The following is a 14365-nucleotide window of genomic DNA, read 5'->3' on the forward strand; positions in this document are numbered from 1 at the left end:
TGGGAAAAGAGGCATGGTAATGGCAAGCATAACCTAAACATGGTCACTCAAAAGTAATTCTCACTAAATTGATGGAACAAGTTCCCTATTAAGTATATTTAATTAAGAATATTTCAACACATGCTCAGAAAATAAAATGAAGACACATATGGTACACTGCTACCCCTAAGCAGATCTGGACATGGACAGTAGAGTTGCCACCTTTTTTAACTGGCCCTGTGCCTTAGCAGCAGCCTAGCACACAAAACTTAAATAGGAAAAGCTTTTGCTGTTGCCTTATCTCTATCACCTGATTATTTCCCACTTATCAGATGGCTTTTAAAATTACAAAAGCGGAGCTACTAAAATGGCTGGCAACCAAGAGAGATAAGCAGTACTGTACTGAAAAACTGATGCAATAAGCAGAAAACACTCAACATGGAAATCAGATACAATGAAAAGAAACTTCATTTAGCAAAAATGGGTGATCTGTGAAGAACCTAACTTTATTAAGCAACAGAAGCAACTTCAGATTTAGAATACATATCAACTTTATTGTATAGGAATTTACTATATAAAGATGAAGTTCTCTAAAAGAAAAGAAAAAACATACATGAAACTGGCCAAGCAACACAATGTGTTTTTTGGGAAATTGCACACTTTGCCTGAATACAGAAATGCTATCAGCATTAAAATCCTTTAATTAGATTTATAGAGCAAATGTATTTCTGGTCGTGGAGCAGTGAGGCAGAACGGAGTGGCAAGGTGTATGAAACTCTGCTAAGTACAGCAGCAGGTTTTAAAGGAGGAGAAAGTTGGTGTCTTTTTTTGTTTTTTTGTTATTCTAGCTCCAGGCTGGGCTGCCTAGAAAATTGTTTTATACAGACAGGGTCTCAAATTGCTGTCTGCAACTATGCCAATTCTGCAATAACTGGACTTTCCAGGTCAAGCACAAACGATGCCCCACATTGAGTGCATTGCAGGCAGCAATCCAGTCTTGAAGTCACCAATGCCTACACTACTGTGGTCAATGTCCTCTGGCCAAGGAACAGTTATAGCTGGCCAAAGCTGCTTCTAGCTATTGAGACTACCTGGGCTTAAAGTGGGCCCCCTCATTCATTTGCTGCAGCAGGGGCATTCATACCTGTCCTTCAGCTGTTGGGCAGTAGGAGCGTTCCTCCCTCAAGAAGGGAAACCACTTCTTCTTCTTCCCAATGGTGCTCTTTGAAGCAGCTCCTTTCAACTTTCAAAATCAGAAACTGAAAGGAGCAGCATGGAGCAACTTGCAAAGGGCTCGTTTTGGCTGTGCGTGCCTGTTCCCTCTTGGGAAAAGGCATGCGCAGCCAAAGAAAGCAACCCCTTTTGGAAGAAGCTGTCTTTTGGAAAGATTGGCTGTGCATAGGACTTCTCCTGTGGGCAGCTGATACTCCCAAAAGGCAGCTGGCTGCCCCCATCCCGAACAGTAGATAGGGAGTGCACAAAAACAGTTGCTTTTGCAAAAGGCTTTCAGGCAGCGCCGCCACCACTACCATCATACTCTTATGTGGGCCTCCAGAGGCTCAAATAGGTGCTCATGAACTATCTGAAAGCCCTCTGCAAACAGCAAAAGGCTTTCATACTACACTGGAAGTTCTGGGACTTCAAATCCCAGCATCACCTGATTGTCATAGTGATGTCAAGGAATTGACAGATGGGCAGCCTTACACACCTGTTAAATTTGGCCCATCTGGGGTTGAAGAGATGATATGTTATCTCATCAGAAAAGTTTCCATACCCCACAACAGACTCACTGAAGTTAATGGGCATGACTTAGGTTCCTTATTTTCAATGGTTCCTTAATTTCAATGGGTCAACTCCAAGTAGGACTAGTATTGAATACAACTGATTAAACCACAACAATGAAAGTTTTCAGCCTTCATAGCAATGCTAACATTACCAGGTGTGAGATTAAACAATGGAGTTCTGTATCAGGCTACAAAGAACCAATATCTCCCCCCCCCCCCAGCTTGCCAGGGGCTATCTAAAAGCACAGTTTTTTATCTTTAAAAGTTGGGTAGAAGTATTATTCAGAACAGAGAGATATAATAAACATTGAAGTAGAATTCAACTTTCTCAATTAACCCTAATCCTTTTAATCCTGTCCTTAAAAACTACCAATTTCAAGCACGTTTTGTATATAACATTTTGCAACAATTTCATAACATTATTTTTTAAAAGTTTATTTTAGCACCTCACCCTGCAACTCAGCTTTCCCTAAAATAAGATGATGGGGTGGGATTGGAAGTAAGGGAGAGAAGCACACTAACAGCCTGCTAATCAAGTACAAGTGTTTGGAGTTCTGAACTGTTAATATTGTTGTGTGCCAACAGCTCAGCTGCTTTTTTCTTCCTTTTCCATAAGAAAGTGTGACAAAACCTGCTAAATCAGATTAGACCTCTTTACCTCTAAGCTTGGCAATGAAATATAATTTAAGTATGTATACGTGTTTCAACAGTAAGGGACTACATTGATTGACTTTCAAAAAGAAGGTCATTTGTAAAAAAGAAAGAAAAAAGTAGTGGTCTTCAAATACACTCTTTGCCCCATGGCTGCTTTAGATGAAACAAAATTTATGCAAATGAAAGTTTCAGGTACTGTATGTTAATCCCATATGTAATATTTATAAACTGAGTTAAAATTTAGAACCTTTATATTGTTGTTCACTAAATAAACAGGCATGTCAGATTATGAGACCAGTTAGTATCTATCCAAGATTTTAGAACATTCTGTGTGGTTCGAAATACAGTACTACCGTGTTTCCCCTTTTTTAAGGCATAGCCATAAAGTAAGCCATGGCAGGATTTTTAAACATTTGCTAAACATAAGACATACCCCGAAAATAAGACATACCTCCATGCCATGTGGAGAGAGACCGCCGAGCGCCCCAACCAGCCAGCGGGACTCAGAACGCTGGCTGCAGCAGCAGGAGGAAGCCTGCCGGCTCGGTGCCTGGAGCCAGCTGCTGCAGCGACGAGCGCGCAGAGCACCCGAGCCAGCGGTCTTGCCTCCGCCTGGCCCGACCGAGGAGACCTGCCTCCCCGCCTCCCAGAACCAGTGGCTGCAGCATGGAGCGCGTCGAGCGCTCCGCAGGACCCAACGCTTGGAGCGCTCTGTCGGGCCGGGCGGAGCGCCTGAGCCAGCGGCCTCCGCCTGGCCCGACCAAGGAGACCTGCCTCCCCACCGCCCAGATCCGGCGGCTGCAGCGTGGAGCGCATTGAGCGCTCTGCAAGACCGAGCGCTTGGAGCGCTCTGTCGGGCCGGGCGGAGCGCCTGAGCCAGTGGCCTCCGCCTGGCCGGCCAAGGAGACCTCCCTCCCCACCGCCCAGATCCGGCGGCTGCAGCGTCGGGCGCTCCGCAGGACTGAGCGCTTGGAGCGCTCTGTTGCGCCGGGCGGAGCGCCTGAGCCAGCGGCCTCCGCCTGGCCCGGCCATGGAGACCTTACTCCCTGCCGCCCAGATACGGCGGCTGCAGCGTGGAGCGCGTCGAGCGCTCCGCAAGACCAAGCGCTTGGAGCGCTCTGTCGGCCGGGCGGAGTGCCCGAGCCAGCGGTCTCCGCCTGACCCAGCCGAGGAGACCTGCCTCCCCGCCGCCCAGAACCGGCGCAGCGCCAAGCGCTTGGAGCGCCCTGCCGGGCCGGGCGGACCACCTAAGCCAGTTTTTCTTCTTTTTTTCTTCCCTTTTTGTAATGTACAGAAATGCAAACTATAGCTTATCATCATCATTAATTAATGTACAGAAATGTAATGTACAGAAATGCAAACTATATCTTATCATCATCAGGTAATTAAAAAAAGAAGACACCCCACCGAAAATAAGACACCCTGTGTTTTTTTGAGAAAAAAAAGTTGTAAGACGGTGTCTTAAAAAAGGGGAAACACGGTAGCTACCAGAGAACACAGAACAAACATGTTAAGTTTTTACCCATTCACAAAGCAAAAACTACAACAGTTATCTTAACACTTCATGATCACATTTCAGAAAGAATTGAGGAGGCTAGACTTAATTTAAAATGTGATGCACAATTCTCTAGCAGTCAAAGCTTTTCCTGCCCAAAGAGTGTGCAAAAGTAAAAGGAAGCAGCAAAATCTGATTCCATAAAAACCTAATTACTGTACATTGTCCACAGGATACTTATACAATGAAACCATTAAATGTGATACTATAGGAAGGGGGGGGGGGTAATTCCTAAATGTGAAAGCATACAATCAGTATGAATTAAAATGGAGACTTAGATTAATTCAGAAAGTAGCAAACGCTGTCACTCAACAGTACAATTTTAACTGAAATTATGTGAAACAACAGATACACCACTGTAATGATCAATGAAGGCAAATATTTCAAAAAAACGGCACAGTTTTAGTGCATGTTTCAATCTGTGATGTTCCTAGTCTTCTGCATTCTTTGGCAGAAGCAATCATAGTACCTACATACACTTAAGCAACTTCTGACTGCTACTCTTGTTTGTTTGTTTGCAATGCAGGCAGAAGCATATTGGGTATGCACAGTATACGGTAGCTGCAGGCTGAGAACTAGATGCAACTTGGAATGTATCTACTGTATTGCCAGCTCAACCTGATTCAGCTGCAGCAGCAATAATACCATTCCACTATGTTTGCTGAATAAGATCCACCACTTCTAAGAGAATTGTGACTTATCACAGAAGTCCTTATGGTACATGGTTAAATATATTTTGAAAACTATATCTGCATCTACATTTTAAAATCAAGCAAGGGAAAAAGGCCCCTTTAAGCTATCCTGGCCAATTTAATTATTTTAAACCATTCTTAAAATATCTTGCCTCTAACATAGCTAGTAAAAATAGCTTACAATTAAGGACCTTTGTTCACATAACCACCTGGGTATATTGTAGCAGCTTGAAATGCTTGTGTGTGGTTCCCCCACCTCTCGCCCCAAATCCTTGGTCAGAAACTTGTCTCTAACTACCAAAACAAGGTTTGGCTTTCAGCACATTCAGGGTTTCATCCTTTCTCTAGTACTTGAGTGTGCATGCCCATTACCTTTAGATGAGCTGACAATGTGCCTAGATTATTGTATGAAGAGGTGTTCAGTGAACACCTAATTAAAAAGAAAAAGCAGCAAAACCCTGCTAGGGTCAATAAGGGTATGCTAAAGGAATTTCAAATGACCAAATGAAGGATTTGGTATGTAAATAGATCCCATTTTTCTACCACAGGACCCTCAAAGAAGCTACATCAGTTGCAAATGCCATTCAAGCCAAGCCCCAGCGAGCCTTGCTAACAGGACACTAGCTCACATAAAGCATAAGACAATTCCTTCTACCAATTATTAAAAACATCCAGCTAATGCTTCAAAAAAGTTAGGCAACCTGTCAAAAGTATGTTTATCAACCTCCAGAAACCTTGGCAACAACCTAACAGTGTAGTACAGGGGTGTCAAACTCAAATTCATCGGGGGCCGCATCAGCAGTTTGGTCACCCTCAAAGGGCCGGTTGTGTCTGTAGGACTATGTGTCCACTCTTTATTATCATAAATTATTGTCACTGCATTCAATTATTACTGTTTTTTGTAATAATGTAAGCTCATTCCCGCCCCCACGCGGATCACATTCCTGCGTCGTGGCGCGTGTGTGGGAGGGGATGTAAACGAGGGAAATTTGAACAAAAGGTGGGGATCGACGGCTTCCGGGGGGGGGGGGGCTCAACTAAACCTTCGGCAGGAAGGAGAAAGCCACTGCTGGGATTAAAAACCTGCATATGGAAAGAGGGCTTCCCTCTCCCGCCCTGCACACACCCAAACCCCGCTAGGCAGGATGCCACACGCTGCAACCCACCCCATGCTTTGGAGAGGGGCAGGAACATGCGGTGCAGCGCCAACTCCCTGCTTTGCTTTTGCATCCTCCCTCCTCAGCGCCAGAGTCCCTTCCCCTCGCGCTGAGGGAGGGCAGCGGATTTCCCGAGGAGGAAGGTGGCGGCAGCCCCAGCGGACGTGCATCTTCGCCTCAGAGCTGCTCTTCCCCCCACCCGCGCTGTTGTCGTCTTTGCCGCCGCCTCTCCATACCGGGACTGCAGGCAGAGGAGGCTTGAAAACCTCCCCCCCCCAAATCCCCTCCCACCTACTCAAACCGCGAGGCGACTCCATCTGGAGCCCTACATCACGAGGGGCTGAGAGGAGGCGGCGGCAGAGCGGGAAGAGCAGGAACCCGTGCCGTCGTTGCCGCCTCCCTCCCGGCCGCCCCCCGGGGAGCAGCTCCACCGGAACTGAGAAGCCAAAGGGCGGCTCGGGGTGGGGGGCAGAGCAAAAGCCAGGCACCCTCCCGAGTGTCTATGAGGAGAAAACGGGGGAAGAGGGAAGAGAAACCCGGCTCCATCAAGAGAGCGACTGTTGCGCTTCGCCTACTTCCCCCTCAGGCTCACTCCGCGTCCCTTTCGCCCGCTCACTCGCCCACCTCCCGGATGCAGCCAAGGAGAGGAAGGGAAGCGGCGGGCAGCAGCTCCCCAGTGCCGCCTCACTCGCTCTCGGAGACAACAGCAAAGCCCGCCCCCCCAAAAATCCAGCGCTGCTCCGTCCTGGCACCAACTTTGCCGGTGGCGCCTGTAGGGCTTTCTTACCTCCTCGGTGGGCTTCCTCCTCCTCCTCCTGCATCTCACTTCCCCGTCTGGCCGCTGTGCCACCGCCTCCCTCAGCCTCATTCGAAATTGAAATTCCCTGGCCAAGGCCGTCAGCGCGGCTCCAGCGCCCCGGCCTCCGCCTGCAGCTCCGCCCCCGGTTTTGACCCTCGGCCAATTGCAGGCTCCAGAACTACTGTCAGCGGCTATTGTCGGTGGCGGCTACGCGGGCCACATGACGAGGTCTGGCGGGCCGGATTAGGCCCCCGGGCCTTGTGTTTGACACCCGTGGTGTAGTACATTATCATTTACTACATATTTGCTAAACATTTCACAAGTTAGTATTAGTTGAAGCCCATGAAACATTGGAAGGAATGCTTTCTCTGAGAATGGGCTGCTGGGGCTCTGCCTCCTCCACGCCTCTATGCTTTCCCCCCTCTCCTTTTGGTCAGGCATCAACTTCTGCTTACCGTCTGGATATACTGTATACAGGGCCTGCAACGGTACTCTTCCCAAGAACATGCATTGTCAAGTTGGCGCTTGGTCAATGATTAGTGAAATTTCTTTTCCTCCTGTGTCAGCTGCTTTAAAAGAATTGCATGTGCATGTACAGCACACAGCCTGTTTTACTCTCACTGCATCCAGCTTCACTCTCGCCGCAAAATTATATATTGAACCATCTCAATTCTACTTCCTCACCTGGAACTCTTCAGATTTGCCTCAAGTACAGCACATCGAAAACTCACATACACTCATTTCCCAAACAAATGAAGGTTAGAGAAGTTAATACTATAATTGAGATTTTTGGAACTCTTCTAAATTTGGGGCTAATTCATCCACAGCTAGTTACTCAGAAATATGGATGTCTCCACAGTCCTCTTTGCCTTTCCAATATCCATTCCCATCCAAAGAACATAATTCTTTCTGTGCCTTTCTCCATGTGAAATAGCTTCCACCAGAATATTGTGTTATCATAGCAACTGAATCCACAATGGAGATGGGGGTAGGGAGGATTCCACCCACTGACCTTTTAGTAAAATTTCATCAGTCCCCACTTCCCTAAGCATATTGCCTGCTCTCATCATCGTTCTCTTAGTCCCCCTGCTTCCAACATTTCTTTTCTATGCCTTCTGCTTTCTGCTGTTTTCACTGCCCCCCTTTGCCCCCAAATCCATTATATTTAGGACCTGGTACTTCCTTTCAACCTTCCTTTCAGTCTCCACTAATCTCCATGCCTATCCAGTTCTCCTCCAGGCTACTGTAACATCACAGCAGTTCAGCCAGTAGCTATGGAAGCTTATGGACTGACAGGCAACAGACAGTCAATGTTTACAGTTAAGCTAAAGTGAAATGGAGTGTACCACCAGAAAATTACAGGGGGGAAATTGAGAGTTCTTCATCTCTCCTCCACTGCAGCTTCATATTTAGAGGTTGAAATTGTAATACTGCACAGGTAGCTCCTACATTAAATCTGTACTGCAAATCCATCCTATACAGTGGTACCTCAGTTTAAGAACAGCCCTGTTTACAAACTATTTGGTTTACAAACTCCGCAAAACCTTCGTCTAAGAACGGAAGCCGAACGGTGGAAGAGCACCGGCGGCAGGAGGCCTCATTAGGAAAAGTGCGCCTCGGTTTAATAATGGTTTCTGTTTAAGACCGGACTTCCAGAATGGATTAACAACATGGATTAACAACAGTCAGGTTGGGGAATGGAAAGGGCATCCACTTGCTGAGTGAGTGTGCCAGTCCTGGCTCCCTATGATTGTTATTTATTATTGTTTTGTGCTTATATAGTACTCTGAGCTTTCAAACCATCCAAGTTTGCCCAAGACTTGGGCTTAAAATCATGGTTCTTATATAGGATCTGATTGCTAGTGAGGACTGGGAAAGGATGAACAGATTGAAGTGAAATCCAAGTAAGAAATCTAATTACTGATTGGCAAAGCCCCTACCCCAATTAAGAAGTCCCAGGGCACACCATTATTGATAGTCTTTGTCCTCCCTTAGTAATTCATGTGTGTGGGGATTTTGGGTGCTGCTAAATCTTTAGGTTCCTGTGGCAGCCTTGAAGACTTTTCACCAATCGCACTCATGGGCACAAAACTGAAATGTGTTCTCTCCAGTTTAGACCTAGTAACTATTAACATATAACCACACAAGGTTACTGAAGTGATTTAATTAAGTGTATGATGAATCATTATTATTAAAGGCTATTCAGAAGTTACAGCTGGAATGGAATATGACAGCCTTTGTCTTGATGTGGAAGAGTCATTAGACACATGCTGTATCAACATGTTGCTATAAGAAAAAAACCCTTATGAGGTACCCAAGAGCCCGTAGAGCAGGCATCCCCAAACTGCGGCCCTCCAGATGTTTTGGCCTACAACTCCCATGATCCCTAGCTAACAGGACCAGTGGTCAGGGGTGATGGGAATTGTAGTCCAAAACATCTGGAGGGCCGAAGTTTGGGGATGCCTGCCGTAGAGTGTCCTTATGTAGGTACTGCTTATAACAATGTGAAGAACAATTATGGCTGCCTGTTGTTTTCACAACGCAGTTCAAGATGCTGGCTTTCTTGCAAGAGGCCTTCAACATCTGGGCTCTTCAACAGACTCTTCCCCAACCTGGGTACCCTCAAATGTCTTGGACTACAACTCCCATCAATCCTAGTTAGCACAGCTCTGCTGGCTGAAGCTAATTAAAGTTGTAGTCCAAAACATCTTGAAGACACCAGGTTAGCAAAGTTTGCCTTAGTATCTTAAATATAGGAACTATATCTAAAATTTCATGGTATGATCCTTTGATAATGTCAATTTTTATATACACAGAAGGCAACACAATACATGTACATGTACTTGCAGGACTAAACTAGGTGAGATGTGAGATATCTGTACTCACGCCCCCTGCCATTGCCTTTTTGATTAAAAGCAACTGGAGGGGGGTGCTGGCAGCATTTGATAAGGGCCACAGCATTGAAGGAGGTTTTAACCACTCATGCTGTTTTTGCAAACTCAAATTGTCACACACACAAAGCTGCTACTTCCCCACTGGGCAAAACACACATGTATGTTCTCCCCAGTGGGCAAATAGCACCTTTTGGTGGGGGGGATAATTTAATCCATGAAAATGGCATTGGGGGAAGAATTAAAATCTCCCTGTGACTGTTTAAGGAGAAGAAAGAAGTGGAGAGATCTTCCACATCTTGTCTACCATGGGCTTTTGGTGCTGTTAGTCCAGCTCTAGAAAACACCCATTTTATAGAAATTTCCCAGTGCCCTAACCTGGTTATTCAGGAAGTAAGGAAATATACTGAACAAGCTTTTAATCACCAAGGTAGGGCTTAAATAATCCTAGAGGCCTAGTCACATGGGCACCTAAAACTGGCAATATTAATTCAGTTCTACCGTAGATAGCAAGCTGCTTTCTGTAGGTTTTAATATACTGGTATTTAAAATAGAAGCCAAAAAGCATGACAGAAACATTTAGTCTAATTGGTTTAATCTAAATTCAGTCTTTTCCACATCCCTTCCCAACAAGAGCACATGTGCAGATGTTGAAGCATTTTCTTGCTATCAAAAGATGACAGAACACCCTTGGGGAAACTCAGGAGTACATTGCAAATGCAGTCCTGCTTGCTTCTTCCCATTAAACAGCATCAAGTTCCTTCGGTTTGTTAGGCTATATTAGGTTTTTCTTCTAAAATATTATGGGGTACAACTGCTCAACAAATGTTTGGGTGATATATAGTCAGACAGTTATTTTATTTAAGTTATTTTAAAATTAATAGGACTGTCAAATTATTGGGGGGGAGGCGGGCACCTCTGTGCTGCTTCCTGCCAATTCCTTCTTACATGTCCCTGATAACATTAAAACCCAGATTCTTCTGTTTTCACTTCTTTTCCTTGAGTGCTTAACTTCCTTTATCAGGCAACCTCTTATCTGCAATTCAAGGTGTTTTTTTTATGTCACAGAAGTTTAGCCAATGATACAAATGACTCACAGGTAAAGCCAACTATTTTACAGGAATAAAAGAGAAAGAAATGAAAAACAGTTGGAGATTTATTTTTTGTAAATTAACAAAACTATATTTTTTAAAGTCCATATTCTATGTTTTGACTCCTTTATTTCTGTATAATGTGGTAGGGAGGTTTATATAAGAAAAGTTTTAGATTTTAAATGAGTTGATATGGGGTAAGGGATAGAACTAAACTTAAATTTGATAAGTTGAAATTATATTAAAATGTATTTGCTGTTATAGCCTTTTAAAAGACTACCTAAAAATGAATCTATGTAAAATTATTATGTTTGATATCCCTTATTTTTCTATATATTTTGAATAGATACGAACATAACATGAAATCCTGATTTATTTATTTTTCAGATTAGTAATGGGGCAAGGAAAAAACATGTATCATTAAAAACATGGTACATTCACATTCTGCACTTTATTTAGAAATAAAACATTTTCCTACCTATATCCTACAAACATTTCAGTTCTAAATAAACTGGAGAAAATAGATTTCAAACATTAAAAATTTCGTTGACAAATATTACTAATTTTTTTGTGTGTGTGATTGAAAGTTTCCAGCATTTTAGCATGAAATTCAAACTTGCTTTTTGGGGGGAGGGATAAAACTTGTTTCTTCACAATAAAATTGGAGTTAACACAACCAAAGAAAAACACAAAGCTTCTCAAAAGGCTTAGGAACATTAAAAGGAACTAGAGATGCCCGACTTGACATCTCTTATTTTTTAAACATCATTTAACAAACCACCTAGTTTAAAGTTAATACTTAGCCCCACCCCTTTTTCCACTAACAATGGGGGGTAGAAAAATGGAAAACTTTGATGAAGTAAACAAAAAGACTTACTTCCTTCTCTCAAAGATCAAAGAACCAAAACATTCTGAAATAGCAAGAACCTCAGGCTTAACACTGCAATCTTTAAGTATGCATGAGACACACAGCTCCTCACTAGCTGCTTTCCCCCTACAAGATCATGCTCATCTGGCAAAACAACTAGTTAATGTAACATAAAACAGACTTTTAACATTCTTTCACATGTACTGATGCTTTCAATAAAAATGCTTTTTAAAGCATGTAAAACCTTCCTTTAACTTTAATGTGGTAATATATACAATTTATTTATAAAAGGAGAGAGAACAGCACTCTATGAAAATCATTATCTTCAGCATCCCATTCTTTTTGCATGCCAGGGCAGCATAACAGCACTGACTTCAATAGCATAGTTGCTGTGTGACAACCAGTGTTTGCAAATGAGTTAACCCGTATTACAAAAGCTGGAAGCATCCCGTAAGGCTAAGTGTTCTCATTTGCATTAACTCCAGGGACACCCAAGTTCCATCATAGTGTTCCTTCCTTGGAACAACTTCTTCCACTGCTACACATAATCAAACCAACAACGAAAACTAGTTCAAAAGTACTTTAGTACAATGCTTTCTCTCAAACAGATTTCATACTAATGTTCTTAACTTGGAGCAGAGGGAAGGAAATGCTGTGGGATTAAGTGATAATAGATCAATGCGGGTCAGAGCACAATGCTCTGAAAAAAGAAGTTAGAAACATCACACTTGAAGTGAACCACCTAAGCATCTTCCAGTAAACAAAGAACTGCACGCAGCTTAGCAATACCAACGTGCACCACCCTGCTTGCCCATCGTTATTTTAGCTCTCTTCCACGCTGCCTGTGCTAGCACCCGCAACAATGTAATATTCCTCACTACAATCCTTGTTCCAAGTCTGGCATCCTCAAACTTCTAACTCTCTTGCTGCTGCTTTCTAGCCATTAAGGGCCCTATTCATTTCACAAGCATTAAGATGGGGAGCTTCTTGTCTTAGATCTCAGCAGCTATACCATACACACCAGCCCTTAATTTCCTCTTCCCTTCTTTTAAGGGTATCTACAACTTTAATTTCTAAATTGTTCCTGACTAAGTCCTCCCAACCCTTGGGTTTCTTTTCGCTATTGTTTCTCTGTCTGAGCCTTCAGGTTCCCCCTGTCCAACCACAAGGGCTTGATATACCCCTAGCGCTCAGACTGTACAAGAACCCCGTGTCTCTCCAATCGAGGTAGTCTGGCTCAAGCATTTAAAAAACCAGTTAGTTGGCTGCTGCCTTTGCCTGTTCAGCCACAGGCGGCAAATCCTGTCACAGCCGCTCTCCTTTTTTCCCCAGTTGGTAAGGTTGGTGCCCTTTTCTGCCCTCACGCAGGGCAAGCTCCCTGGACCTCTTTCCCCAACAAGAGGTCCATGCCCGCCTCCCCTTCGGTGCGCGCAACCTCCCATCTGGCTCGGGGGGGGGATTCCTCCTCCAGCCCCTCTCCTGCTTAGGGGTCAAGACCTATTCCCCTCCGTCGGCCTGGCCAGGCGGGGAGGTGAAATTCCCTCCAAACAGGAAGGAGGGGCTTAAAGCAGCACAACCCCCACCCCCAATATGGAATTTGAGCCCCAAAGGGGTGGAGCCCCCTCAAACCTCCCACCCCAAATCGGGGGTCAAGCCCCCCCTCCACCCTCAGCCTCCCTGGGCCGCACATGAAGCACCCCTCTCCACCCCAGGTGTGGGTCTTTCACTTCCCCCACATTTAGGGTTTGAGCCCCCAAGGGGGTAAAGCCCCCTCCCCCCCTCCGGCCCCTTTATTTACCGCCATCATCAGCACGCGCGAGCTGTCACCAAGCGCGAGACACCCCAACCGGTACCTGACACGCCCCCCGACCGCCATTGGCCGCCGAGCTCGCCCCGCCCCGCGCTGCCGTTGGCTGAACCGCCCGCCAGACACTATTTCCTTCCCACCCCCGGCTTGGGCCGCCCTACGACTAGTCGCCATTCAGCGAGCACGTTTACGCTACCTGCGCAAGGGGGCTCCCGAGAGTTTTCTTGGACGGTTCCTTTTCTTCTCGGCGTCATCTACGTAACACGAAAGAGCGGGAACCCTCTCACTGATTTACGCTAGTGACGCGTCAGATTGTGTTGGGTGGTTGTTGTTGTTTTTCGTTTTTTCCGAGAACCCGAAGATTCTTCGGAACAGTTCGCCCTAACGGCGTGGCAGCTAAAGCGGACGCGTTTGGCGTCTCTTGTTTCCCCGAACTGCTAGTTTACGGCACTTGCGGAAGTTAACCAAATCCTATAAAAACCAGAAGCGGAGTCTCGGAAGGAGGGTCCGGGGAATACGTTAGCTCCGCCCCCGGAGTTGTGACATCCGTAGGCTTTGTGAATCGCGGGGGGAGGAAGAGGGGGGTTAAGTTTGGTTGAATCACAGGAGGGTAAATAAGGATGTTTCAGAGACAAAGGGGCTCTTAAAGACGCAGGACCCCATTTCGTCGGTCGCCCGCCCGCCCGCCCGCCTCTCCGGAGCATTGCGGAGGGCCTGGCCGGGGAGCTCCAATCTCGCAGCGGGGCTGAGGGCTTGCAAGGGACAGGGAAGAGAAGCCTCGCGAATGTCGCTGCTCCGCGACGGCCTCCCGGGACAAGGGAAGGGGCAGTAGCTGGCACGTTCACATGGCCCAATGTGTAAACACACGTGTATACACACACGCAGCGTGCGCGCGGCCCCGCAGGGTCATTGCCTGGCGGACGCCACGCGGAGCAGGGGCCGAATCCTGAGCCCCGTTTCCCTCTCCAGGCGCATGTCCGGCTGGAACGCCTTTTGCTTCGCGGGCTGCTCCAAGCGCCGCAATAGAAACCGGGCTAAGGAACCCACAGCGTCAAAATGTGAAACTTGCCACTTTTTAAAGTATATAT

At 45.8% G+C, this 14365-nt stretch overlaps 1 protein-coding gene across 5 annotated transcripts in view; it reads right to left on the bottom strand.

Annotated features, from left to right (window-relative positions):
• USP49 (ubiquitin specific peptidase 49) overlaps window positions 1–13330 on the bottom strand; it is a 47306-nt gene extending 33976 nt beyond the window's left edge. For all 5 annotated transcript variants that reach the window (XM_035121763.3, XM_088674251.1, XM_060277055.2 and 2 more), the window contains exon 1: window positions 13269–13330. The gene's annotated coding sequence lies outside the window, so the exon portion shown is untranslated. The remainder of the gene's footprint in view (window positions 1–13268) is intronic.
• Between the last annotated feature and the right edge of the window lie 1035 nt (window positions 13331–14365).

This window comes from Zootoca vivipara, chromosome 7 (assembly GCF_965207765.1).
Source record: "Zootoca vivipara chromosome 7, rZooViv2.hap1.1, whole genome shotgun sequence".
In the NCBI taxonomy this organism is placed as follows: domain Eukaryota; kingdom Metazoa; phylum Chordata; class Lepidosauria; order Squamata; family Lacertidae; genus Zootoca; species Zootoca vivipara.